General features: G+C 46.0%; 1 pseudogene; it reads right to left on the bottom strand.

Moving 5' to 3' along the window:
- LOC135506751 (ephrin type-A receptor 4-like) overlaps positions 1–4,749 on the bottom strand; it is a 12,426-nt pseudogene extending 7,677 nt beyond the window's left edge.
- Positions 4,750–24,888: the final 20,139 nt, after the last annotated feature.

Genomic DNA, 24,888 nt, shown 5'->3' with positions numbered 1-24,888 from the left:
TTTTAACTTAAACACAATTATATGACTTTTTCAATCTCTATCAACTAATACTGAATGCATGATCTTTTTAACCTTAGATGTTTTAAGATCCTCACATACTATGAACTTACTAATACTTTTTAATGTATAACAAGCTATGAATATTTCCTTTAACCTGTCACACTCTCCCCGACAAAATAAATGTTGTCCCAACATTTACATTTAAGTCATTTAGCAGACGCTCTTATCCAGAGCGACTTACAAATTCTGACATCCAGTGGAACAGCCACTTTACAATAGTGCATCTAAATCATTTAAGGGGGGGGGGGGGGAGAAGGATTACTTATCCCATCCTAGGTATTCCTTGAAGACATTACCAACATTGTCTTCTTCAACAGTCCGTATGCACTGGACCTAGAAAATCCTCTTCTGTAAGGTAGTACTTGAGCAGAGGTCAAGGGTCACAGTTCAAATATAACTAACCAGTTATATTCACAGTCCATATCTGTTGACCAGCTATATAACATAAACAGTCTTTTCTCATACTATTGATCAACAGTCCATACATTTTAATGATCTATATGCATAGTCTGCAAATGGTCTCTTTTGACAGTCTGTGAAATCAGACAGTATTCCATGGTCAAACATGTCAACTCTGTAGCCTCATGTTTACTGAAACCCATACATGTAAGGTGGCTGAAAGTAACATTGCTGTAGTGATGGCAGCCATGGAACCAGTCCTGGTGCAGAGTAGACAGGGAACAACTGTGGCTGTGGCTGGATACTGTAGCAGGAAGGGATACCAAGCTGACCATAGGTGATACGTCTTGGAGGGTGTCTCTCTCTTTGTGGCAGCTGGTAGGCTGGTTCCTTCAGCAGCATCAATTAATGAAGGAAAGGCACTTGGTGGACGATCATCAGGCAAATTTTCAGCAGGCAAGTCTTTAACTGTTGTTGTCTCCTCCAGACGCTTTTCAACAAGAGGCTGTGCTGGTAGCGTATCAGGGACTGGCACTGCAACTGTCTGTTTCACTGTTGGGGGCCTGTGTTCCCACTCTCTCGCTGGTTCAGCATTCCTCTCCTCAGGTACTGTAGAAGATGTGGGAACCTGTAGCGGCTCATGATGAAGGTCATATTCATCCCCGCTGTCTTCATCAGAATCTTGAGGCTGTGATGCAGGCTGGTGTCTCCTCGTTTTTTGACTTTTGTCCACTTTGGTCATTTCTGGTTGTGTCTCTATAGGTAAGTGGTCACAGGACATGAGCAGGTTTCTGTGCAGGACCCTGGAGCGTCCCCTACCCTTTTCTGGTCTCAATTCATAAATCGTCAGGTCTGAACCCATTTGTCTCACCACTGTGTGAATTGTATCTTCCCAATAGTTACGGAGTTTTCCTGGTCCTCCTCTTGGTGTCAGGTTTTTAATCAGAACTCGCTCGCCAGGCTGTAGCACTGAACTCCTAACTTTAGTGTCATAGTACTTACTTCTTTCAGCGGCTTTCTGAGCATTTTAATTTGAAATGGCGTATGCTTCTTCCATCCCTCGTTTCCAGTTCTCCACGTAGTCTCGCTGGTTACTGGAACCTGCCTCTGTGCACAATCCAAAGAGCATATCAACTGGAAGCCTGGGTGATCTCCCAAACAGAAGATAAAATGGTGAATAGCCAGTCACTTCGCAACGGGTGCAGTTATAGGCATAAACCAGTTTGTTCAGAGACTCCTTCCAATTTGACTTTTGTGTCTCAGTTAGTGTCTTTAACATTTGCAACAATGTTCTGTTCATGCGTTCCACTTGACCATTTCCCATTGGGTGATAGGGTGTTGTTCTGGACCCCGCCATGCCACTGAGTTTCTTTAACTGATGGAACAACAGATTTTCAAATTCTCCCCCTTCGTCATGGTGGATGCGGGATGGGAACTCAAACTTCAGGGTCATTGAAGATGAGATTTGCAGCAGTTTTACCTGACTTTGATGTGGTGGCGTAGGCTTGAGTGAAATGTGTAAAATGATCAACAATCACGAGGATATACTCATATCCCCCTTTGCATCTGTCGAGATGAAGGAAGTCTATACATACCAGTTCAAATGGCTGTGTTGTCACAATGTTTGTCAGAGGAGCTCTTGTTTCATGGGCTGGCTTTTTCTGCTTGACACAGCTACAAGTTTTAGTCACATGGTGCTCGATGTCAGATTGCATATATGGCCAGAAGAAGCGGTCACGTACTAGTGATACAGTGCGGTCAGTACCTTGGTGTCCCATGTTATTGTGCAACTCTTCCATCACTTTACCTTTGTACTGCTCTGGTAGAACTAACTGCTTGCGGGCTGTAGTGATTCTGTACAGAATGCCATCACTGTCTATTGTCAATTTGTCCCATTCTCTGAATAGGCATTTTGTCTTTGGACTGAATTTCTTTTGCTCTTTACCTGGCGGTTTGGAACCCGACAGTTTGAAATTGAGCACAGGACGGATGACCGGATCAGATTCTTGTGCTTCTCTTATCCCATCTTTTGGGATGGAGCTGGTTGTTGCAGTGGTTGGCTCACCTTCAGCTGATACTGACATAGATGCAGCTGAAAATGACCAAGGTACAACAGCCTCTTTCTGTATCTCAACTGCTTGTATCATGGCGGCAATGGTGTCTGGTGGAATTCTCTCATCAGTGACTCCACATCCAGTGGCATCCTTGACAAAGCATCTGCATCACCGTTCTCTCTGCCTGGCCTGTACTTTACTGTAAAGTGGAAATCAGCCAGGTCTGCAACCCACCTGGAAGTGGTTGCGTTCAGTTTTGCAGTAGACAGAATGTAGCTGAGCGGGTTGTTATCGCTGTATACAGTGAAGGTCGGAGCATAGTACAAATAATCATGGAACTTATCAGTGATTGCCCATTTTAGAGCTAGAAATTCTAGCTTGCTCGAGTGGTAGTGATAGTTCTTCTCAGCTGCTGTTAAGGTTTGAGAGCCATAAGCAATGACCCTAAGCTTCCCATCTTGCTTTTGATAAAGTACTGCTCCCAAGCCTTGGTGTGACGCATCAGTGTGTACAACAAATGGCTGAGTGAAATCAGGGAAACCCAAAACTGGTGGGTGAAGCAAACACTCAATCAGCTGTTCAAGTGCCTGTCGATGCTGGTCAGTCCACAGGATTGGCTTGTTTGAGGGTATCACATTACTTACTTTCTTTGTTTTTGTTTTCCGTGGGTGGTCAGGTAATTTCTCTGAATCAGCTTTCAGGAGGTCATACAGGCAGCTGGCACTCCTAGAAAAGTCTTTGATGTGCTTCTACACCTGCATTGCTTGCTGTTTGGGGTTTTAGGCTGGGTTTCTGTACAGCACTTTGAGATATCAGCTGATGTACGAAGGGCTATATAAATAAATTTGATTTGATTTTGATTTGATGTACTGTCTGTAGTAATTGAGTAAACCAAGCATTTTTCTGAGCTGGCCCACAGTCTCTGGTCTGATTTCTTTCAATGCTCTTACTGCTTCAAAATCGGCTGGGTCAACTCGGCTGCCCTCTGCAGACACTATTCTGCCCAAATAACGGACCTGGGGTTTAAAGAGATCACACTTACTTGGTTTGAGTTACATGCCATACTCTCTGAGATGCTGCAAAACGTTTCGCACATCATTCACATGGCTGTCGAATGTTTTACTGAAAACTAGCGTGTCGTCCAGATAAGGAATGCAGATGTTATCCCGGAGCCCTTCCAAACACTCCTCCATACACTGCTGAAAAGCTGCAGGAGCGTTCATGAGGCCGAATGGCATACGTATCCACTCATAGAGTCCCCACGGGGTCACAAATGCTGTCAGTGGTCTGCTTTCTTCAGAGATGAACCCCTGGTGATACGCTTTCCCCTGATCTAAGAGGGAGAACCAGGAATTACCACCTAAACTGTCCATGATGTCTTGGACCCAAGGGATGGGCTGGCGGCCGGGATGTGTCTTTCTGTTCAGGTCTCTGTAATCTACACACAACCGGAGGGTCCCGTCCTTCTTACGAACGCACACGACAGGTGAAGAATATGAAGAGTTTGACTTCCTAACCCAGCCCTGGACTATGAGGTCATAAAGGTAACCCTTCATCTCCTGACACAGTGGCCTGGGCACTGACATGTATGTGTGCTTTACTGGTTCAGAGTCCTTTAGAGAAACAGTCATTTTCAATCGTTCAATGCAGCCAATGTCATTGTCTGATCTGGAGAAGGAGTGACACTCTTCTCTAAGCATTTGCCTAACAATCTCTCTCTGCTCTTCGGTTAGGTTGAGTTAAACCTACTGGTGTATCTCACTGTTCAGTAGCAGTACATGGGGTTCGAACGGTGGTTTGATTCACTGTGGCTGGAGTGAGTTTTTTCAAAGACTTGGGCAGGTAACACAGTCATAATGGTTTGTACTGTACCGATTATTGTGCGTCCTAGCAGGGCAATGTCGTGGTCAGTGGGGTTAGAGACATCAAGCAGGATAACTGGAAAAACGCCTTTCCTGACTCTGACTAGTGTGTCAAAGAACTCAAGGTCGTCTGGCCCTGCGGGTTCAGGTCTGTCTGGAAAAGCATTGTCATGTCATCTCTGAAAGGCTGGGAAGCTACACGGCACTCAATCTGAATGCTACTGTGTTTTGGTACAGCAACCTTCTCTTTCTTGGTTTTCACTGCGTATTCATCTGTCTGTTCTGCGCTAACAGCCTGTATAAAAGCTCTCACCTTGTTTCTTTTGAGGCTTGGGAAAGTTGTTTTTACTGTCTCGTTTAGTCTTTTCGGTCATTGTCAGGATGTGCTCGATAACATTGAAACCTATGATGGGATGAAATAGGTGACAGCCTTTCATTACCAGCACCGGGATGATCAGTTCCTTTGTTTGGTCAGTTTCAGAGGCTAGCCGAAAAGTTGTTTCAATCCATCCCAGGTACGGCATTTCAGTCCCATTTGCTGCAGTAAACCTTAGATCATCAGGTGAGTCCAGGATTTCTGAAACATCTCTCAGCCTTGCGTTTGGGAGAGATTCCTCTTTCCATCGTTCATCAATGACCGATGCCTGAGAGCCTGTATCCCATAGAGCTTGGAGGTGGTGGCGATTCAGGTGACACTCAATAAGGCACTGTCTGCCGACTAGCGAGGTGACCTTACGGGGGTGGCAACCTTGAGCTAGGGATGGTAAGGAGTGGGCATTTTTCCCTGTGCAGGAAAACCTTTCACAGGTAGAGTCAATTTTCAGGTGAGTGCATTTTTCCTTATGTTTAGTCCAATGTTGGTTTTGACATACTTTGGAACAGTACAGTGAAACATGATGAACATTGTTTCAGGTTCTCAAATGAATCTTCTCTGGCACAATTTGCACATTTCTGGGACTTTTTGGTAGCTACGGTTAACACTCGTCCCTCAGCGGTAACCCGTTTTTCGTTTTTCGTTTTTTTCATCCCTTGTTGGTCTGGCTCCCCAGATTTTACATCCAGCTTGAAAATGTTCTCCACTCCCACATCGGAAGCAGTGTGTGCAGCGTGCATCTGTTCTGGCCTGCTGGCAGACAAAACACCTCCTTGGAGCTTGGGCAGAGCGGTTGGTATACCGGTTAGGTGCATATTGATGCTGCGCAGGGTCAGGTGCTTGGGACCGACTGTAGTTGCTGTAATACTGCTTCTGGGAAACAGGTGGCTGGGGGTCCCTATCTGGCCTCCTAACTGGGGGTGGGGCATAGGCACAAGGCGGTGACTGAAACATAGGCTGCTGTAATGTCTCAATCTGAGCAATCTCTGCACTGAGACCTTATAGAGAAGCTACATCTGTCTTAAATTCAGCTAACTCTGTTAACAGTTCTGCGGGTATCTTAGCTTTGGCTTCCTTCACAGGACACTTTGCAGATGGCGTATCTTCTAACTGGACTACACTTACAATTGTAGCAGGCTGTGGGGCATTAAACCACTTTTTGTTTCGTCTTTCTATCTCATTAGCACAAGCAATGTTAAGCTTCTCAGCAAAACCTCATCTGATGTTTCGCTCTCTAGCAGGAGAGGCTGCATGTCTATCCTGATACTGTCACTCTGGAGACCCGTAAGGACTGTGTGTAAACACATGCTCTGGACTAGAGCAGGGTCATACTTAAGCCCTGATTCTGACTCCTGGGATGCAAACAGTACTTTCTGCCTCAAATCTAAGACATGCATCAGGAAGCTTTGAGGGGTCTCCTTGCTATGCTGTGCTTCTGAAGCTAGCTGTTTGTAAAGCTCTGTTGCATTCTTCTCTTAGAAGTGGGAATGCAGGATACAGCTAAGTGTGGGAAGAGTTAGCTGGGGTTTACCTTCCAAGTAGCTGCGTAGCTGTGAGCCTGGAGAAATAGCCCTGACTACTGCGTCTACTATTTATACCTCAGGATAGCCTCTGTTGAGTCCATTCTCGATCTGATGGGCAAGGCTGGAAAAAAATCATTTTTTCTTTCTGGCCCGGTTCACCTATATGACCAGAAATGTTAAACTCTTTGCGCCAGTATGAGCTGGGCTGTGCATTGGGTGAGAGAGGCACGCTCCCCTGAAGATTGGCATGGGATTGGGGCTGACGCAGAGAATCACTGGCTTTGGCTGCAGTAATCTGCTCAGTTCCCAACCATTGTTGTGGGGTTACAGTTCTCAGTTCCTCTATTCTGTGATGTGTTCCTGCTGGTTCAATATCATGGTCAATTTGCCCAGTTTTGTTATCTATGCCACTGATCATCTCTGTCATTTCGTCTTTAAGTAGCAACAATTCCGACATGCTGCCATCTTCTAACTCTGCAGCTTCCTCTCTTTCAAGGAACATCATAATGTCATTAATGATATGCAGGATTTGTTTTTAACATCTCTTCTCTGTTCACCTGATATTTCAAGGAAATCACATATCTCTAGTAATTTGTCTTTAGTCAGGGTGTGCAATTCTCCTACTACCTCTTCCTGTAGTTCTTCCAAGGCGCTTGTCATGTTGACAGAACAGGAGGAACTTTTACTGTGCAGGAGTTGACTCTGAATTAGATGGTCCTTACTGTCTCCGATGGTCGATCAATGGCCTCAGTTGACACGTACTTAACCACTAACTTCCAACTTCCCTCGAACAGCAACACTTTCCTCACTGCAGCCTGCCTGAGTTGTTAGGTGGGGATTTAGCTGGCTCGGATTTCAGCGACCAGGATGTGGAAACTGGACATCTGAGCAGCAATCTCAGCGGAGCCTCCAAAAATGTTACGCCCCTTTTCAGGGGAGAAATAATCACGAGAGTGATACGGTGTTGTTTTCTCAATTCAACTTTTAGTGCAATCATTTTACAGAAGTAACAATTTACAAAACAACAGAAAAACAATATACAAATAACACAGCAAAATATCTTATTAACAAAGCACATGTTCATTCAGAATCGACATAAAATGGCAGCTACTCTCAGTACGATGCTATTCTTCGCTACAACCGAGCAGGGATCATATTACTCTCTTCAAACTTAACTCTAACTTCCTCAAGATGTTACTAAGACACACCTTAAACACTCTTGACATGTTAGCGAGTTATTACATTTAAATTACTCTTTTTTATCATCAATAACGTACCTGAAAACAGGGGAGAAATAATCACGAGAGTGATACGGTGTTTTCTCAATTCAACTTTTAGTGCAATAAGAAAAGACCGCGATTTCCCCAGGAATATGGGTGGAGACCAGAGCAATTGATCTCCGGCTCATAGATTAAGAGCATTTTGTAGATCACAGATTAACACTTTTAGGCACCACAAAATAAAGTAATCAATATAATGTTTACACATTACTCTCACAATTCGTACCCTTTGTACTCTTGACGGATTTTAACTTTAACACAATTATATGAATGTTATCCATCTCTATCACCTAATACTGAATGCATGATCATTTTAACCTTAGATGTTTTAAGATCCTCACATACTATGAACTTACTAATACTTTTTAATGTATAACAGGCGATGAATATTTCCTTTCACCTGTCACATATACAAACATTGACGTAGGCGATCACACCACCAGGGAGTGATCACATGTATAAAATCAGCTGTGCCCTTAGGTGGGTTGCAGAACTTACTCTGAAACATACATGATGTATTTCCATTGTGAACTTCTCTCTGCAATTGCATTACTTAATGTTTGATTGATTTACTTAAAGAAGATGTTGTCTGACTGCTGATTTCAACAATAAGCCAATGATTGACAAGGAACAAGGAACCTACCCCGACAAGCATATGACGGATTGTAAAATAGGGCAGGGTTACACCTGTGTTGTGATAGCTAAGCTAGTTAGCTGGGTTGGATATTGAATCACTACAAGGCTGCCTACTAGACCAGTTTGGATGTCATCTTTATTGACTTGTCACCTCACCACCACGAACCACACAATACACGTATTACACATTACATAAATTACACATATTTGGCTAAGGTGTATGTACATTTCCAACTTCAACTGTACCTTGTCAGTTTCAATTTCCTAACACAAATCCAAAGTCTCCCAACCATGAGCAGAAATGACATTCTACGTGTATATAATGTAGAGATCAACAGTCTGGAGAGTCTGGAAAACAGCTGGGGACACATACCTGGTCTGGCACTTCTTCTGGCAATTGTGTTGTCCTTTACACATCCCCAGAACTTATTTAAGAAACAACAGAAACAACAAACAGTCAATACAAATGCAGCAGGTAGCCTGGTGGTTAAGAGATTTGGGCCAGCAACCCAGTAAGGTTACTTGTTCGAATCACCAGGCCGGAAAGGTGGAAAAATATTTTGTTCTGCGTATGAGCAAGGCAATTCACCCCCAACAACTGCTCCCTGAGCACCGATGACGTGGATTCAGAGGGTTTGGATTAAATGTGGAATATACATTGAGTTAAATTCATTCAGTTGTGCAACTGGCTAGGTATCCCCCCTTTCCTTACAAAGATCTCCCATTATACATCATAAAGAGAAAAATAAAATGTAATGTACTGAAAGATTTGTCATGAAGACAGGTCAAGTCTCCCTCCCACACCAACAGCATGTTTGTCATGAAGACAGGTCAAGTCATCCACCCACACCAACAGCATGTTTGTCATGAAGACAGGTCAAGTCTACCTCCCACACCAACAGCATGTTTGTCATGAAGACAGGTCAAGTCATCCACCCACACCAACAGCATGTTTGTCATGAAGACAGGTCAAGTCATCCACCCACACCAACAGCATGTTTGTCATGAAGACAGGTCAAGTCATCCACCCACACCAACAGCATGTTTGTCATGATGACAGGTCAAGTCATCCACCCACACCAACAGCATGTTTGTCATGAAGACAGGTCAAGTCTCCTCCCACACCAACAGCATGTTTGTCATGAAGACAGGTCAAGTCATCCACCCACACCAACAGCATGTTTGTCATGAAGACAGGTCAGCAGTCATCCACCCACACCAACAGCATGTTTGTCATGAAGACAGGTCAAGTCATCCACCCACACCAACAGCATGTTTGTCATGAAGACAGGTCAAGTCATCCACCCACACCAACAGCATGTTTGTCATGAAGACAGGTCAAGTCATCCACCCACACCAACAGCATGTTTGTCAAGTCATCCACCCACACCAACAGCATGTTTGTCATGAAGACAGGTCAAGTCATCCACCCACACCAACAGCATGTTTGTCATGTTTGATGACAGGTCAAGTCATCCACCCACACCAACAGCATGTTTGTCATGAAGACAGGTCAAGTCTCCCTCCCACACCAACAGCATGTTTGTCATGATGACAGGTCAAGTCATCCACCCACACCAACAGCATGTTTGTCATGAAGACAGGTCAAGTCTCCCTCCCACACCAACAGCATGTTTGTCATGATGACAGGTCAAGTCATCCACCCACACCAACAGCATGTTTGTCATGAAGACAGGGTCAGCATGTTTGTCATGAAGACAGGTCCTCCCACACCAACAGCATGTTTGTCATGAAGACAGGTCAAGTCTCCTCCCACACCAACAGCATGTTTGTCATGAAGACATGTTTGTCAAGTCATCCACCCACACCAACAGCATGTTTGTCATGAAGACAGGTCAAGTCATCCACCCACAGTCATCCTCACCCACCAACAGCATGTTTGTCATGAAGACAGGTCAAGTCTCCCACCCACCCAACACCATGTTTGTCATGAAGACAGGTCAAGTCTCCCTCCCACACCAACAGCATGTTTGTCATGAAGACAGGTCAAGTCATCCACCCACACCAACAGCATGTTTGTCATGAAGACAGGTCAAGTCTCCCTCCCACACCAACAGCATGTTTGTCATGAAGACAGGTCAAGTCATCCACCCACACCAACAGCATGTTTGTCATGAAGACAGGTCAAGTCATCCACCCACACCAACAGCATGTTTGTCATGAAGACAGGTCAAGTCTCCACCCACACCAACAGCATGTTTGTCATGAAGACAGGTCAAGTCATCCACCCACACCAACAGCATGTTTGTCATGAAGACAGCATGTTTGTCAAGTCATCCACCCACACCAACAGCATGTTTGTCATGAAGACATGTTTGTCATGATGACAGGTCTCATCCACCCACACCAACAGCATGTTTGTCATGAAGACAGGTCAGCATGTTTGTGATGACAGGTCAAGTCATCCACCCACACCAACAGCATGTTTGTCATGAAGACAGGTCAAGTCTACCTCCCACACCAACAGCATGTTTGTCATGAAGACAGGTCAAGTCTCCCTCCCACACCAACAGCATGTTTGTCATGAAGACAGGTCAAGTCATCCACCCACACCAACAGCATGTTTGTCATGAAGACAGGTCAAGCCATCCACCCACACCAACAGCATGTTTGTCATGAGGACAGGTCAAGTCTACCTCCCACACCAACAGCATGTTTGTCATGAGGACAGGTCAAGTCTACCTCCCACACCAACAGCATGTTTGTCATGAAGACAGGTCAAGTCTACCTCCCACACCAACAGCATGTTTGTCATGAAGACAGGTCAAGTCTCCCTCCCACACCAACAGCATGTTTGTCATGAGGACAGGTCAAGCCATTCACCCACACCAACAGCATGTTTGTCATCCCCTCAAAATAGCAAAGAAAGAGGAACAGAAGGGATTTTTGGGAACAGATTCTCATTTACACAGATGATCAATCAAAATAAACCAAATTAAAAGCAGGGTACATAAATGTTAAACATTGACAAAAGCAGTTACACAAGCAGTTGTAAATGAGAATATCAACGTCATATATCATGTTATCAGGTGAGCTCACCACTGGACAAGTCTCTCCCAGGGTGGAGTGCGTACCTTTTCACCCCCAGCTTTCTCCAGCATGAATCTGACTTGGACCCCAGGAGACATGGTCATACTAGACTCATACACATAGACATCATACCCAGGTATATCAGCCTGATGTGAGCCCTTTTCCTCAGAGAACTTTACAGCCCATTGCCAGGTGTTATAATCCAGGGTGCCTTCAGAAGAGTAGAACCCAACCCAGGAGTTATTAAACGTTTTCTTCCAGGCAGTGAAGGATTTCTTTACATACAGACGAGCGCAGGCCTTTCCATCCTTTACGAAGAGCTGCAGACTGGCGTCATAGTCATTAATATCAACAGGAATCTCTTGGTTGGCATCGTGAATCTCAGAACCTCTCCATATCTCCTCTCCAGTTGGAGACCCAAACCCCAAGTAATTCCACCATGATTTTACCTCCTTATGGAGCCTGACCTGGAGACCAGGGTTAAGGGGTACTGAAGTGTTATAGCTCCCAGAGGCTTTTCCCCCGACTGATGATCTGTCCAGCTCGCTCTTACTGTCACTGTTATTGTTCCCTTCACACCTGGAGTATGTGTTGTTCTACTGAGACCAGAAGTCCTTCCTCCCTCTCCTTTCTCCCTTCACACCTGGAGTATGTGTTGTTCTACTGAGAACAGAAGTCCTTCCTCCCTCTCCTTTCTCCCTTCACACCTGGAGTATGTGTTGTTCTACTGAGAGAAGTCCTTCCTCCCTCTCCTTTCTCCCTTCACACCTGGAGTATGTGTTGTTCTACTGAGAACAGAAGTCCTTCCTCCCTCTCCTTTCTCCCTTCACACCTGGAGTATGTGTTGTTCTACTGAGAGAAGTCCTTCCTCCCTCTCCTTTCTCCCTTCACACCTGGAGTATGTGTTGTTCTACTGAGAACAGAAGTCCTTCCTCCCTCTCCTTTCTCCCTTCACACCTGGAGTATGTGTTGTTCTACTGAGAACAGAAGTCCTTCCTCCCTCTCCTTTCTCCCTTCACACCTGGAGTATGTGTTGTTCTACTGAGAGAAGTCCTTCCTCCCTCTCCTTTCTCCCTTCACACCTGGAGTATGTGTTGTTCTACTGAGAACAGAAGTCCTTCCTCCCTCTCCTTTCTCCCTTCACACCTGGAGTATGTGTTGTTCTACTGAGAACAGAAGTCCTTCCTCCCTCTCCTTTCTCCCTTCACACCTGGAGTATGTGTTGTTCTACTGAGAGAAGTCCTTCCTCCCTCTCCTTTCTCCCTTCACACCTGGAGTATGTGTTGTTCTACTGAGAACAGAAGTCCTTCCTCCCTCTCCTTTCTCCCTTCACACCTGGAGTATGTGTTGTTCTACTGAGAGAAGTCCTTCCTCCCTCTCCTTTCTCCCTTCACACCTGGAGTATGTGTTGTTCTACTGAGAACAGAAGTCCTTCCTCCCTCTCCTTTCTCCCTTCACACCTGGAGTAGTCTACCTTCCTCCCTCTCCTTTCTCCCTTCACACCTGGAGTATGTGTTGTTCTACTGAGAACAGAAGTCCTTCCTCCCTCTCCTTTCTCCCTTCACACCTGGAGTATGTGTTGTTCTACTGAGAGAAGTCCTTCCTCCCTCTCCTTTCTCCCTTCACACCTGGAGTATGTGTTGTTCTACTGAGAACAGAAGTCCTTCCTCCCTCTCCTTTCTCCCTTCACACCTGGAGTATGTGTTGTTCTACTGAGAGAAGTCCTTCCTCCCTCTCCTTTCTCCCTTCACACCTGGAGTATGTGTTGTTCTACTGAGAAGAAGTCCTTCCTCCCTCTCCTTTCTCCCTTCACACCTGGAGTATGTGTTGTTCTACTGAGAAGTCCTTCCTCCCTCTCCTTTCTCCCTTCACACCTGGAAGTCCTTCCTCCCTCTCCTTTCTCCCTTCACACCTGGAGTATGTGTTGTTCTACTGAGAGAAGTCCTTCCTCCTCTCCTTTCTCCCTTCACACCTGGAGTATGTGTTGTTCTACTGAGAGAAGTCCTTCCTCCCTCTCCTTTCTCCCTTCACACCTGGAGTATGTGTTGTTCTACTGAGAACAGAAGTCCTTCCTCCCTCTCCTTTCTCCCTTCACACCTGGAGTATGTGTTGTTCTACTGAGAACAGAAGTCCTTCCTCCCTCTCCTTTCTCCCTTCACACCTGGAGTATGTGTTGTTCTACTGAGAACAGAAGTCCTTCCTCCCTCTCCTTTCTCCCTTCACACCTGGAGTATGTGTTGTTCTACTGAGAGAAGTCCTTCCTCCCTCTCCTTTCTCCCTTCACACCTGGAGTATGTGTTGTTCTACTGAGAACAGAAGTCCTTCCTCCCTCTCCTTTCTCCCTTCACACCTGGAGTATGTGTTGTTCTACTGAGAGAAGTCCTTCCCTCCCTCTCCTTTCTCCCTTCACACCTGGAGTATGTGTTGTTCTACTGAGAGAAGTCCTTCCTCCCTCTCCTTTCTCCCTTCACACCTGGAGTATGTGTTGTTCTACTGTCCTTCCTCCCTCTCTTTCTCCCTTCACACCTGAGTTCTACTGAGTACAGAAGTCCTTCCTCCCTCTCTTTTCTCCCTTCACACCTGGAGTATGTGTTGTTCTACTGAGAGAAGTGCTTCCTCCCTCTCCTTTCTCCCTTCACACCTGGAGTATGTGTTGTTCTACTGAGAGAAGTCCTTCCTCCCTCTCCTTTTCCCTTCACACCTGAGTATGTGTTGTTCTACTGAGAAGAAGTCCTTCCTCCCTCTCCTTTCTCCCTTCACACCTGGAGTATGTGTTGTTCTACTGAGAACAGAAGTCCTTCCTCCCTCTCCTTTCTCCCTTCACACCTGGAGTATGTGTTGTTCTACTGAGAACAGAAGTCCTTCCTCCCTCTCCTTTCTCCCTTCACACCTGGAGTATGTGTTGTTCTACTGAGAACAGAAGTCCTTCCTCCCTCTCCTTTCTCCCTTCACACCTGGAGTATGTGTTGTTCTACTGAGAACAGAAGTCCTTCCTCCCTCTCCTTTCTCCCTTCACACCTGGAGTATGTGTTGTTCTACTGAGAGAAGTCCTTCCTCCCTCTCCTTTCTCCCTTCACACCTGGAGTATGTGTTGTTCTACTGAGAACAGAAGTCCTTCCTCCCTCTCCTTTCTCCCTTCACACCTGGAGTATGTGTTGTTCTACTGAGAGAAGTCCTTCCTCCCTCTCCTTTCTCCCTTCACACCTGGAGTATGTGTTGTTCTACTGAGAACAGAAGTCCTTCCTCCCTCTCCTTTCTCCCTTCACACCTGGAGTATGTGTTGTTCTACTGAGAGAAGTCCTTCCTCCCTCTCCTTTCTCCCTTCACACCTGGAGTATGTGTTGTTCTACTGAGAACAGAAGTCCTTCCTCCCTCTCCTTTCTCCCTTCACACCTGGAGTATGTGTTGTTCTACTGAGAGAAGTCCTTCCTCCCTCTCCTTTCTCCCTTCACACCTGGAGTATGTGTTGTTCTACTGAGAAGTCTCCCTCACACTGAGTATGAACTGAGAACAGAAGTCCTTCCTCCCTCTCCTTTCTCCCTTCACACCTGGAGTATGTGTTGTTCTACTGAGAGAAGTCCTTCCTCCCTCTCCTTTCTCCCTTCACACCTGGAGTATGTGTTGTTCTACTGAGAACAGAAGTCCTTCCTCCCTCTCCTTTCTCCCTTCACACCTGGAGTATGTGTTGTTCTACTGAGAACAGAAGTCCTTCCTCACACCCCTCTCCTTCCTTTCTCCCTTCACACCTGGAGTATGTGTTGTTCTACTGAGAGAAGTCCTTCCTCCCTCTCCTTTCTCCCTTCACACCTGGAGTATGTGTTGTTCTACTGAGAACAGAAGTCCTTCCTCCCTCTCCTTTCTCCCTTCACACCTGGAGTATGTGTTGTTCTACTGAGAGAAGTCCTTCCTCCCTCTCCTTTCTCCCTTCACACCTGGAGTATGTGTTGTTCTACTGAGAACAGAAGTCCTTCCTCCCTCTCCTTTCTCCCTTCACACCTGGAGTATGTGTTGTTCTACTGAGAGTCCTTCCTCCCTCTCCTTTCTCCCTTCACACCTGGAGTATGTGTTGTTCTACTGAGAACAGAAGTCCTTCCCCCTCTCCTTTCTCCCTTCACACCTGGAGTATGTGTTGTTCTACTGAGAGAAGTCCTTCCTCCCTCTCCTTTCTCCCTTCACACCTGGAGTATGTGTTGTTCTACTGAGAACAGAAGTCCTTCCTCCCTTTCTCCCTTCACACCTGGAGTATGTGTTGTTCTACTGAGAGAAGTCCTTCCTCCCTCTCCTTTCTCCCTTCACACCTGGAGTATGTGTTGTTCTACTGAGAACAGAAGTCCTTCCTCCCTCTCCTTTCTCCCTTCACACCTGGAGTATGTGTTGTTCTACTGAGAACAGAAGTCCTTCCTCCCTCTCCTTTCTCCCTTCACACCTGGAGTATGTGTTGTTCTACTGAGAGAAGTCCTTCCTCCCTCTCCTTTCTCCCTTCACACCTGGAGTATGTGTTGTTCTACTGAGAACAGAAGTCCTTCCTCCCTCTCCTTTCTCCCTTCACACCTGGAGTATGTGTTGTTCTACTGAGAGTCCTTCCTCCCTCTCCTTTCTCCCTTCACACCTGGAGTATGTGTTGTTCTACTGAGAACAGAAGTCCTTCCTCCCTCTCCTTTCTCCCTTCACACCTGGAGTATGTGTTGTTCTACTGAGAGAAGTCCTTCCTCCCTCTCCTTTCTCCCTTCACACCTGGAGTATGTGTTGTTCTACTGAGAACAGAAGTCCTTCCTCCCTCTCCTTTCTCCCTTCACACCTGGAGTATGTGTTGTTCTACTGAGAACAGAAGTCCTTCCTCCCTCTCCTTTCTCCCTTCACACCTGGAGTATGTGTTGTTCTACTGAGAGAAGTCCTTCCTCCCTCTCCTTTCTCCCTTCACACCTGGAGTATGTGTTGTTCTACTGAGAACAGAAGTCCATCCTCCCTCTCCTTTCTCCCTTCACACCTGGAGTATGTGTTGTTCTACTGAGAGAAGTCCTTCCTCCCTCTCCTTTCTCCCTTCACACCTGGAGTATGTGTTGTTCTACTGAGAACAGAAGTCCTTCCTCCCTCTCCTTTCTCCCTTCACACCTGGAGTATGTGTTGTTCTACTGAGAGAAGTCCTTCCTCCCTCTCCTTTCTCCCTTCACACCTGGAGTATGTGTTGTTCTACTGAGAACAGAAGTCCTTCCTCCCTCTCCTTTCTCCCTTCACACCTGGAGTATGTGTTGTTCTACTGAGAGAAGTCCTTCCTCCCTCTCCTTTCTCCCTTCACACCTGGAGTATGTGTTGTTCTACTGAGAACAGAAGTCCTTCCTCCCTCTCCTTTCTCCCTTCACACCTGGAGTATGTGTTGTTCTACTGAGAAGAAGTCCTTCCTCCCTCTCCTTTCTCCCTTCACACCTGGAGTATGTGTTGTTCTACTGAGAGAAGTCCTTCCTCCCTCTCCTTTCTCCCTTCACACCTGGAGTATGTGTTGTTCTACTGAGAGAAGTGCTTCCTCCCTCTCCTTTCTCCCTTCACACCTGGAGTATGTGTTGTTCTACTGAGAACAGAAGTCCTTCCTCCCTCTCCTTTCTCCCTTCACACCTGGAGTATGTGTTGTTCTACTGAGAGAAGTCCTTCCTCCCTCTCCTTTCTCCCTTCACACCTGGAGTATGTGTTGTTCTACTGAGAACAGAAGTCCTTCCTCCCTCTCCTTTCTCCCTTCACACCTGGAGTATGTGTTGTTCTACTGAGAGAAGTCCTTCCTCCCTCTCCTTTCTCCCTTCACACCTGGAGTATGTGTTGTTCTACTGAGAACAGAAGTCCTTCCTCCCTCTCCTTTCTCCCTTCACACCTGGAGTATGTGTTGTTCTACTGAGAGAAGTCCTTCCTCCCTCTCCTTTCTCCCTTCACACCTGGAGTATGTGTTGTTCTACTGAGAACAGAAGTCCTTCCTCCCTCTCCTTTCTCCCTTCACACCTGGAGTATGTGTTGTTCTACTGAGAACAGAAGTCCTTCCTCCCTCTCCTTTCTCCCTTCACACCTGGAGTATGTGTTGTTCTACTGAGAGAAGTCCTTCCTCCCTCTCCTTTCTCCCTTCACACCTGGAGTATGTGTTGTTCTACTGAGAACAGAAGTCCATCCTCCCTCTCCTTTCTCCCTTCACACCTGGAGTATGTGTTGTTCTGAGAACAGAAGTCCTTCCTCCCTCTCCTTTCTCCCTTCACACTGAGAGAAGTCCTTCCTCCCTCTCCTTTCTCCCTTCACACCTGGAGTATGTGTTGTTCTACTGAGAACAGAAGTCCTTCCTCCCTCTCCTTTCTCCCTTCACACCTGGAGTATGTGTTGTTCTACTGAGAGAAGTCCTTCCTCCCTCTCCTTTCTCCCTTCACACCTGGAGTATGTGTTGTTCTACTGAGAACAGAAGTCCTTCCTCCCTCTCCTTTCTCCCTTCACACCTGGAGTATGTGTTGTTCTACTGAGAACAGAAGTCCTTCCTCCCTCTCCTTTCTCCCTTCACACCTGGAGTATGTGTTGTTCTACTGAGAACAGAAGTCCTTCCTCCCTCTCCTTTCTCCCTTCACACCTGGAGTATGTGTTGTTCTACTGAGAGAAGTGCTTCCTCCCTCTCCTTTCTCCCTTCACACCTGGAGTATGTGTTGTTCTACTGAGAACAGAAGTGCTTCCTCCCTCTCCTTTCTCCCTTCACACCTGGAGTATGTGTTGTTCTACTGAGAACAGAAGTGCTTCCTCCCTCTCCTTTCTCCCTTCACACCTGGAGTATGTGTTGTTCTACTGAGAACAGAAGTCCTTCCTCCCTCTCCTTTCTCCCTTCACACCTGGAGTATGTGTTGTTCTACTGGGAACAGAAGTCCTTCCTCCCTCTCCTTTCTCCCTTCACACCTGGAGTATGTGTTGTTCTACTGAGAACAGAAGTGCTTCCTCCCTCTCCTTTCTCCCTTCACACCTGGAGTATGTGTTGTTCTACTGAGAACAGAAGTGCTTCCTCCCTCTCCTTTCTCCCTTCACACCTGGAGTATGTGTTGTTCTACTGAGAACAGAAGTCCTTCCCTCCAATATGATCGGACTCTTAATTACGTTATTTAGCTGACATGTCCCATGTCCATGCTACATGATTCAGACCCCATGACGCTGAAATGTCAGTGTGAGCTTATTTTCCTCCCCCACCTCCCTTTTGAATTACCAATGTAGTGTAGTGCAGTGCAGCATGTGTGCGTGTTTCTGTGTATGTGTAAGAGAGAGAGAGAGATAGAGAGAGAGAGATTACCCTGTACTTTTAATTACCCATCATAATTCATGGATCTATTAACCATGGGCCTACAGTATTAACCTCTGGTGGGTTTGGTGTGGTAATCCAGAGTTTGTGTTGATTCAACCAGTGTTTGCCTAGTGGGTAGTTTGTGTTGGGATGGTCACAGGTAGATCTGTAACAATCGCAGATAGAGAGACAGAGCTGAAAAAGGAATCAGCCATGACTAACCAGTGACCAGCCAGTCCTGGAGCTTTGCATTCTGGCCAGACCGGACATGTTGTGTGCGCGAGGGTTACAAAATAAATGTACACATACATAATCATTCAGTCATTGCACTCACACTGCTCGTGGGCGTCAGCGAGCGTCTGCGTAGCCAGGCACTAAAATAGAAATAGGTTCTATTTGTGACGCTCAACACGCTGCAAGTCCGGCCTCTCCCATCTCCTCATAGGTTTTTAGAAGCATATACTCACATGGGTGATTGAAAGATTCATTTAGCTCCACACTCCGGGAGGTTGTAGTAATGCTGTAAAGTTGGTTGCCAACCACCATATTAAGTCAAAAATAATAATAAGAAGCCTGAGGAAGGAGGAGAGATGACGAGAAAGGAATTCGGTTTACCGTTTTATCTGTGGATTAATTGTGGGTGTAGAGGACCTTGTGCATTTCAGGTAAAATAAGAACCCAATGTTTATATCCCAAGACAAATTAGCTTTCAACAGCAAGCAAGCTAGCTAAATTATCATAAATGTTTAATGATTTTTAACCTGTCCCCAAATTAATATAATTAGTTCAGAGTCTGTTTGATATTTCAACCTGCGTGTCCTGATCGCTTCTGGTGAAACAAAATCACTGTGCGTACGATGGCACACGGTCGCTCGCGTGTGTCCGGTTTGGTCAGCATGTTAGTATGATGTAGCAACTGATTTAGACAAACCAAAATAATTCACTCAGACCAATCAGGGGCATAAATGGGTCAGGTAAGTTAAGTTCCAGCCAAAGGACAATCAGCAGATACTGTGGCTCCCAGGAACCCATGGTGCACACCTCTGGTCTAGCCACAGCTCTGTGATGTACTGCCCTCTATTGGTCATTATAAAGTATTATATTTATCACGCATAGCCAACATGGAGGACAATTCATGGCTGAGTTTCATTTCAGCAGAGTTGTTCTCGTCCTTCTACGCTGAATACCTTGCCCTGAACAGTTGGTAGCTTGTTGCTTAGGAGCAGAAGAACGTTGCCATAACTTTTCCTGAAACATAACGTCTTGTCTCCCAGGGTGAAGGCAGTGGAGGGGATCAACACTGTACGCAATTTCAACAGTGTGATTTTCCTGTTTCTAGGCAACAAACATATATTTGTATTTATGAAAGGTACAGCTTGTTTTTTATTAGACATGCATCTACTAACATTTTCATTTAGGTTATTTTACACAATGGGTTAGAATACATTTATATACTAAATACACATTTTGTTTAATAGAATAGTAGAATGAATAAGGTTATAATGACAGGAAAATGTGATAAGGGTAGAAAGAAGAAACCCACTTTTTGGAATGAAACTCAGCCCTGAGCCCTCCTTCATGTGAGAGAAACACAGTACATTCTACGATTTAGGAGGGCATGTAACAACGGTCAAGGTAATAGAGTTTCTATGTAATAAAATATAATTTGCCGGATAACCTGGTTAAATGTTGAATGGTTAACGTATTAACTTTTTCCACTAAATGTAATACGTTATTACGTTACCCACTGGTTATTACGTATTCAGGCAAATACATATATTTTTTAAGAATAACAATAATAACTTCAACCAGTCTTGTAATAACATACTGTGATGGATGTTTGTGCTTTTCTAATAACCAATTTCTGAGTTCATGCAAGTGACTGACTGAATGTATACCTGGGAAGAATCCTCACTATCAGTAGAGCAATTTGGCAGTATGCCCAGAACCTTGTTTTGAGAACAAAGGGATATCTCAGATTCAAGGCTTCAGCTTGGAGAGAAGAAGCCTTGTGAGGTATTGGTCTGTCACATGCATGAACTAAACGTTAATGATGAATTAATGATGAATTCATTATTAATTATTAATTAATTATGAATTAGCTAAATCACACAACTATAAGTGTAAGCGTATATAAGAGAACTAATGAGACTGCCCCAGCCGAGCTCACTTCAGACTGGTACTTTATGCATCTAAGTTTGACTGTGACCTCTCCAGCTTGCTGTTACTAAACAATGATTCATTTAAGATTGACTCCAGGTGTCCCATGTGTAGAATTTCCACAATAATATCAAAATCAATGTTTTTACGTATTACTTCCCTCAATTTGATACCACATACCACCACTACTACCACCAATCACACACACACACACACACACACACACACACACACACACACACACACACACACACACACACACACACACACACACACACACACACACACACACACACACACACACACAGTTGGCCATTGTATAACTGAAACTTGTCATTTTGATGTAACAGTATCCGACCCCTGACACAACGTACACACAACAGGCTGTGTATCATTATGAGTAACCTTGTTTGAGATTTTGTGGTGCCCAGGAGACCCGGGTTAGAAACCAGTTTGTGCTCGGATGGGTCTCTGCTAGGAGGGGAAGGTCAAATGGGGTGAAGTCTAACGGGTTGTTTTTTTGTTTGCAACCCTCCAGTTACAGGTTCACGTTCACCAGATTTTTTCCATCAGCCCCATGATTCAATCCAGCAAACCCCCCAGAAGTTAGCCTCCCCTCCAACCTCTAGGCTACATTACACATGGCCCCATAGTTCAACAAGGTAACAAGAGACCCAGGGTTGAACTGACAACCTTCCAGTTACTGGCCTGTCTCTCTAGCCTCTTTAGGTTACTAAACATGCAAAACCATCTTCGTTACACTCCACCACCCATTTCACCACTTCCACACAGGTATCTATTCAGGTCACTGCACCAAATAAATAGACTGGTTTCTAGCCTAGGTCACCTGCAGGCCACAAGATTGGGTTACCCTGCTGAGCTTAAGCATAGGAATTAGCTTCGGGAGCTAACACAATACTTACACAAGTTCAACCACACCTGCATCACTTTTCAGGTGCCATCCCCTGCTGCCTTGGAGGGGGATTTACAATTACAATAGTATTTAGTACTATTCCATAGGTTCCATTGCACCAGGCAAGCTCAATCATCAAGTACGGCTAGTTAGAGTATTTGAAATGCACTATTTACACACAGGTCTGGTTCCCAGCCATATGCTGCCATTGTGGCCTTGAGCAAGGCATATAAACCCTAAATTGCTAATGCTACCTGGGCAATGTTCTGAGGCCTACCCAGTGCTCCCAGACTGTTGTGTGAATAGTGTGTCAGGGGGTTGGGTACTATGACAGTAAAAACATTTTGTACTGATAATTTAACAGCTATTCGTAGGGACTTTAATTTCAAGAATTCCTTACAAAGGATTTGAAATAAATGTGTTATGTGTTATGAACTTGAGTGAAGACCCAAAAGCGGTTTTAACAGAAAACAGAGTTCTTTAATGAAAATACAGGAATGGCATAAATCCTTTTCCAACGTTGTCAGCGGAACAAAAAGAACGTTAGTATAAAGTGCAGGATGCTCCTGCCAGGCAGACTCCGACAGGACAGGACAAGGTGGAAGCAAACGAGTTACAGCTTGCTTTGGCATCAAAAAACACAAACAAGAATCAGACACTGAAAGTAGCAGGAACAGAGAGAGAAATAGAGACCTAATCAGAGGGGGAAGAGAGAACAGGTGGGGAAGAGTGAAAGAGCTAGTTAGGGCAGATGTAGAACAGCTGAGGAATGAGAGACAGAGAAGGTAACCTAAAAAGACCAGCAGAGAGAGAGAATGAAGAGAAAGGACAGGAACAGACATAACAAGACATGACAGTACCCCCCACTCACCGAGCGCCTCCTGGCGCACTCGAGGAGGAAACCTGGCGGCAACGGAGGAAATCATCGATCAGCGAACGGTCCAGCACGTCCCGAGAGGGAACCCAACTCCTCTCCTCAGGACCGTACCCCTCCCAATCAACTAGGTACTGATCATGTCCAAAATCTTACGAACCCTGTAGATGGGTGCGCCGACAAGGATGGGGGGGAGGGACACTAAGAACGGGCTTAACACAGGAGACATGGAAGACCGGGTGAACGTGACGAAGATAGCAGGGTTTTCAGAGAAGAAAGTGCACTCTACAGGATTAATGACCTTACGGAACGGACCAATGAAATCAAGGCCAACTTAAGAGAAGCTGTCTTAAGGGGAAGGTTCTGAGTGGAGAGCCATACTCTCTTGACCGCAACAATATCAGGATACGCTTATTTCACAGTCTGCGCCCACGGCAAAGTGCCGACCTGACCCCTTCCAGGTGCGCTCGCAACGCTGGACAAAAGCCTGAGCGGAGGGGACGCAGGACCTTGTAGCTGAGATGAGAACAGCGGAGGCTGGTACCCGAGGCTACACTGAAAAGGGGATAGACCGGTAGCAGACTAGGGAAGCGAGTTGTGGCGTACTCTGTTGGGGAGCTGTTCTGACCAAGACGCAGGGTTACGAAAAGAAAGACTGCGTAAAATGCGACCAACAGTCTGATTGGCCCGTTGGAGTTAGACTGGGGATGAAAGCCTGGGACGAGAGACTGACGGAAGCCCCAATCAAACGGCAAAACTCCCTCCAAAATTGAGACGTGAACTCGGACCTCTGTCGGAAACGACGTCAGACGGAAGGCCATGAATTCGGGAAAACATTCTCGATAATGATCTGAGCCGTCTCCTTAGCAGAAGGGAGCTTATCGAGAGGAATTGAGCCGCCTTAGAGAATCTATCGACAACCGAAGAATAACTGTCTTCCCGCTGATGAAGGCAGTCCTGTGATAAAATCTAAAGCGATGTGAGACCACGGTCGAGAGGGAATGGGAAGCGGTCTGAGACGGCCGGCAGGAGGAGAGTTCCCAGATTTAGTCTGCGCGCAGACACAAAAACAAGCGGCGACAAATCGACGCGCGTCACGTTCCCGAGTGGGCCACCAGAAACGCTGGCGAATGCGTACTAATGGCCGGCTAACTTGGCAGAGTGGGCCCACTGAAGAACGGCCGGACGAGTAGGAACGGGAACGAACAGAAGGTTCCTAGGACAAGCTGCGTTCCCAGCGTGAAGTGCTTGCTTTACCTGCCTCTCAATTCCCAGACAGTCAACCCGACAACACGCCCCTCAGGGAGAATCCCATCGGGGTCGGTGGAGACCTCAGAAGAACTGAAGAGACGAGATAAAGCATCAGGTTTGGTGTTTTTGAGCCCGGACGATAAGAAATAACAAACTCGAAACGAGCGAAAAACAGAGCCCAACGAGCCTGACGCGCATTAAGTCGTTTGGCTGAACGGATGTACTCAAGGTTCCTATGGTCAGTCCAAACGACAAAAGGAAGGTGTTCCAACCACTGTCGCCATTCGTTAGGGCTAAGCGGAAGCAGTTCACGATTACCAACATCATAGTTACGTTCTGACGACGATAAGCGATGAGAGAAAAACGCGCAAGGATGGACCTTGCCGTCAGAGAGAGCGCTGAGAAAGAATGGCTCCCACGCCCACCTCTGACGCGTCAACCTCAACAACAAACTGTCTAGAGATGTCAGGTGTAACAAGAATAGGTGCGGATGTAAACGATTCTTAAGAAGATCAAAAGCTCCCTGGGCGGAAACGGACCACTTAAAGCACGTCTTAACAGAAGTAAGGGCTGTGAGAGGAGCTGCCACCTGACCGAAATTACGGATGAAACGACGGTAGAAATTAGCGAAGCCCAGAAAGCGCTGCAGCTCGACGCGTGACTTAGGAACGGGCCAATCAATGACAGCCTGGACCTTAGCGGGATCCATCTTAATGCCCTCAGCGGAAATAACGGAACCGAGAAAAGGACAGAGGCGGCATGAAAAGTGCACTTCTCAGCCTTCACATAAAGACAGTTCTCCAAAAGGCGCTGGAGGACATTTCGCACGTGCTGAACATGAATCGAGAGAGACGGTGAAAAAATCAGGATATCACCCATGTAAACGAAAACAAAAATGTTCAGCATGTCTCTCAGGACGTCGTTAACTAGTGCCTGAAAGACAGCTGGAGCGTTAATGAAGAACCCGGTATTCAAAGTGCCCTAACGGAGTGTTAAACGCCGTCTTCCACTGTCCCCCTCCCTGATGCGCACGAGATGGTAGGCGTTACGAAGGTCCAATTTGGTGAAAAACCTGGCTCCCTGCAGGATCTCGAAGGCTGAAGACATAAGAGGAAGCGGATAACGATTCTTAACTGTTATGTCATTCAGCCCTCGATAATCCACGCA

The sequence above is a fragment of the Oncorhynchus masou genome, chromosome 3 (genome assembly GCF_036934945.1).
Source record: "Oncorhynchus masou masou isolate Uvic2021 chromosome 3, UVic_Omas_1.1, whole genome shotgun sequence".
NCBI classification, from domain to species: Eukaryota; Metazoa; Chordata; class Actinopteri; order Salmoniformes; family Salmonidae; genus Oncorhynchus; species Oncorhynchus masou.
The sequence above is the reverse complement of the archived record's forward strand: the minus strand, read 5'-3'. Positions and strand labels throughout refer to the sequence as shown.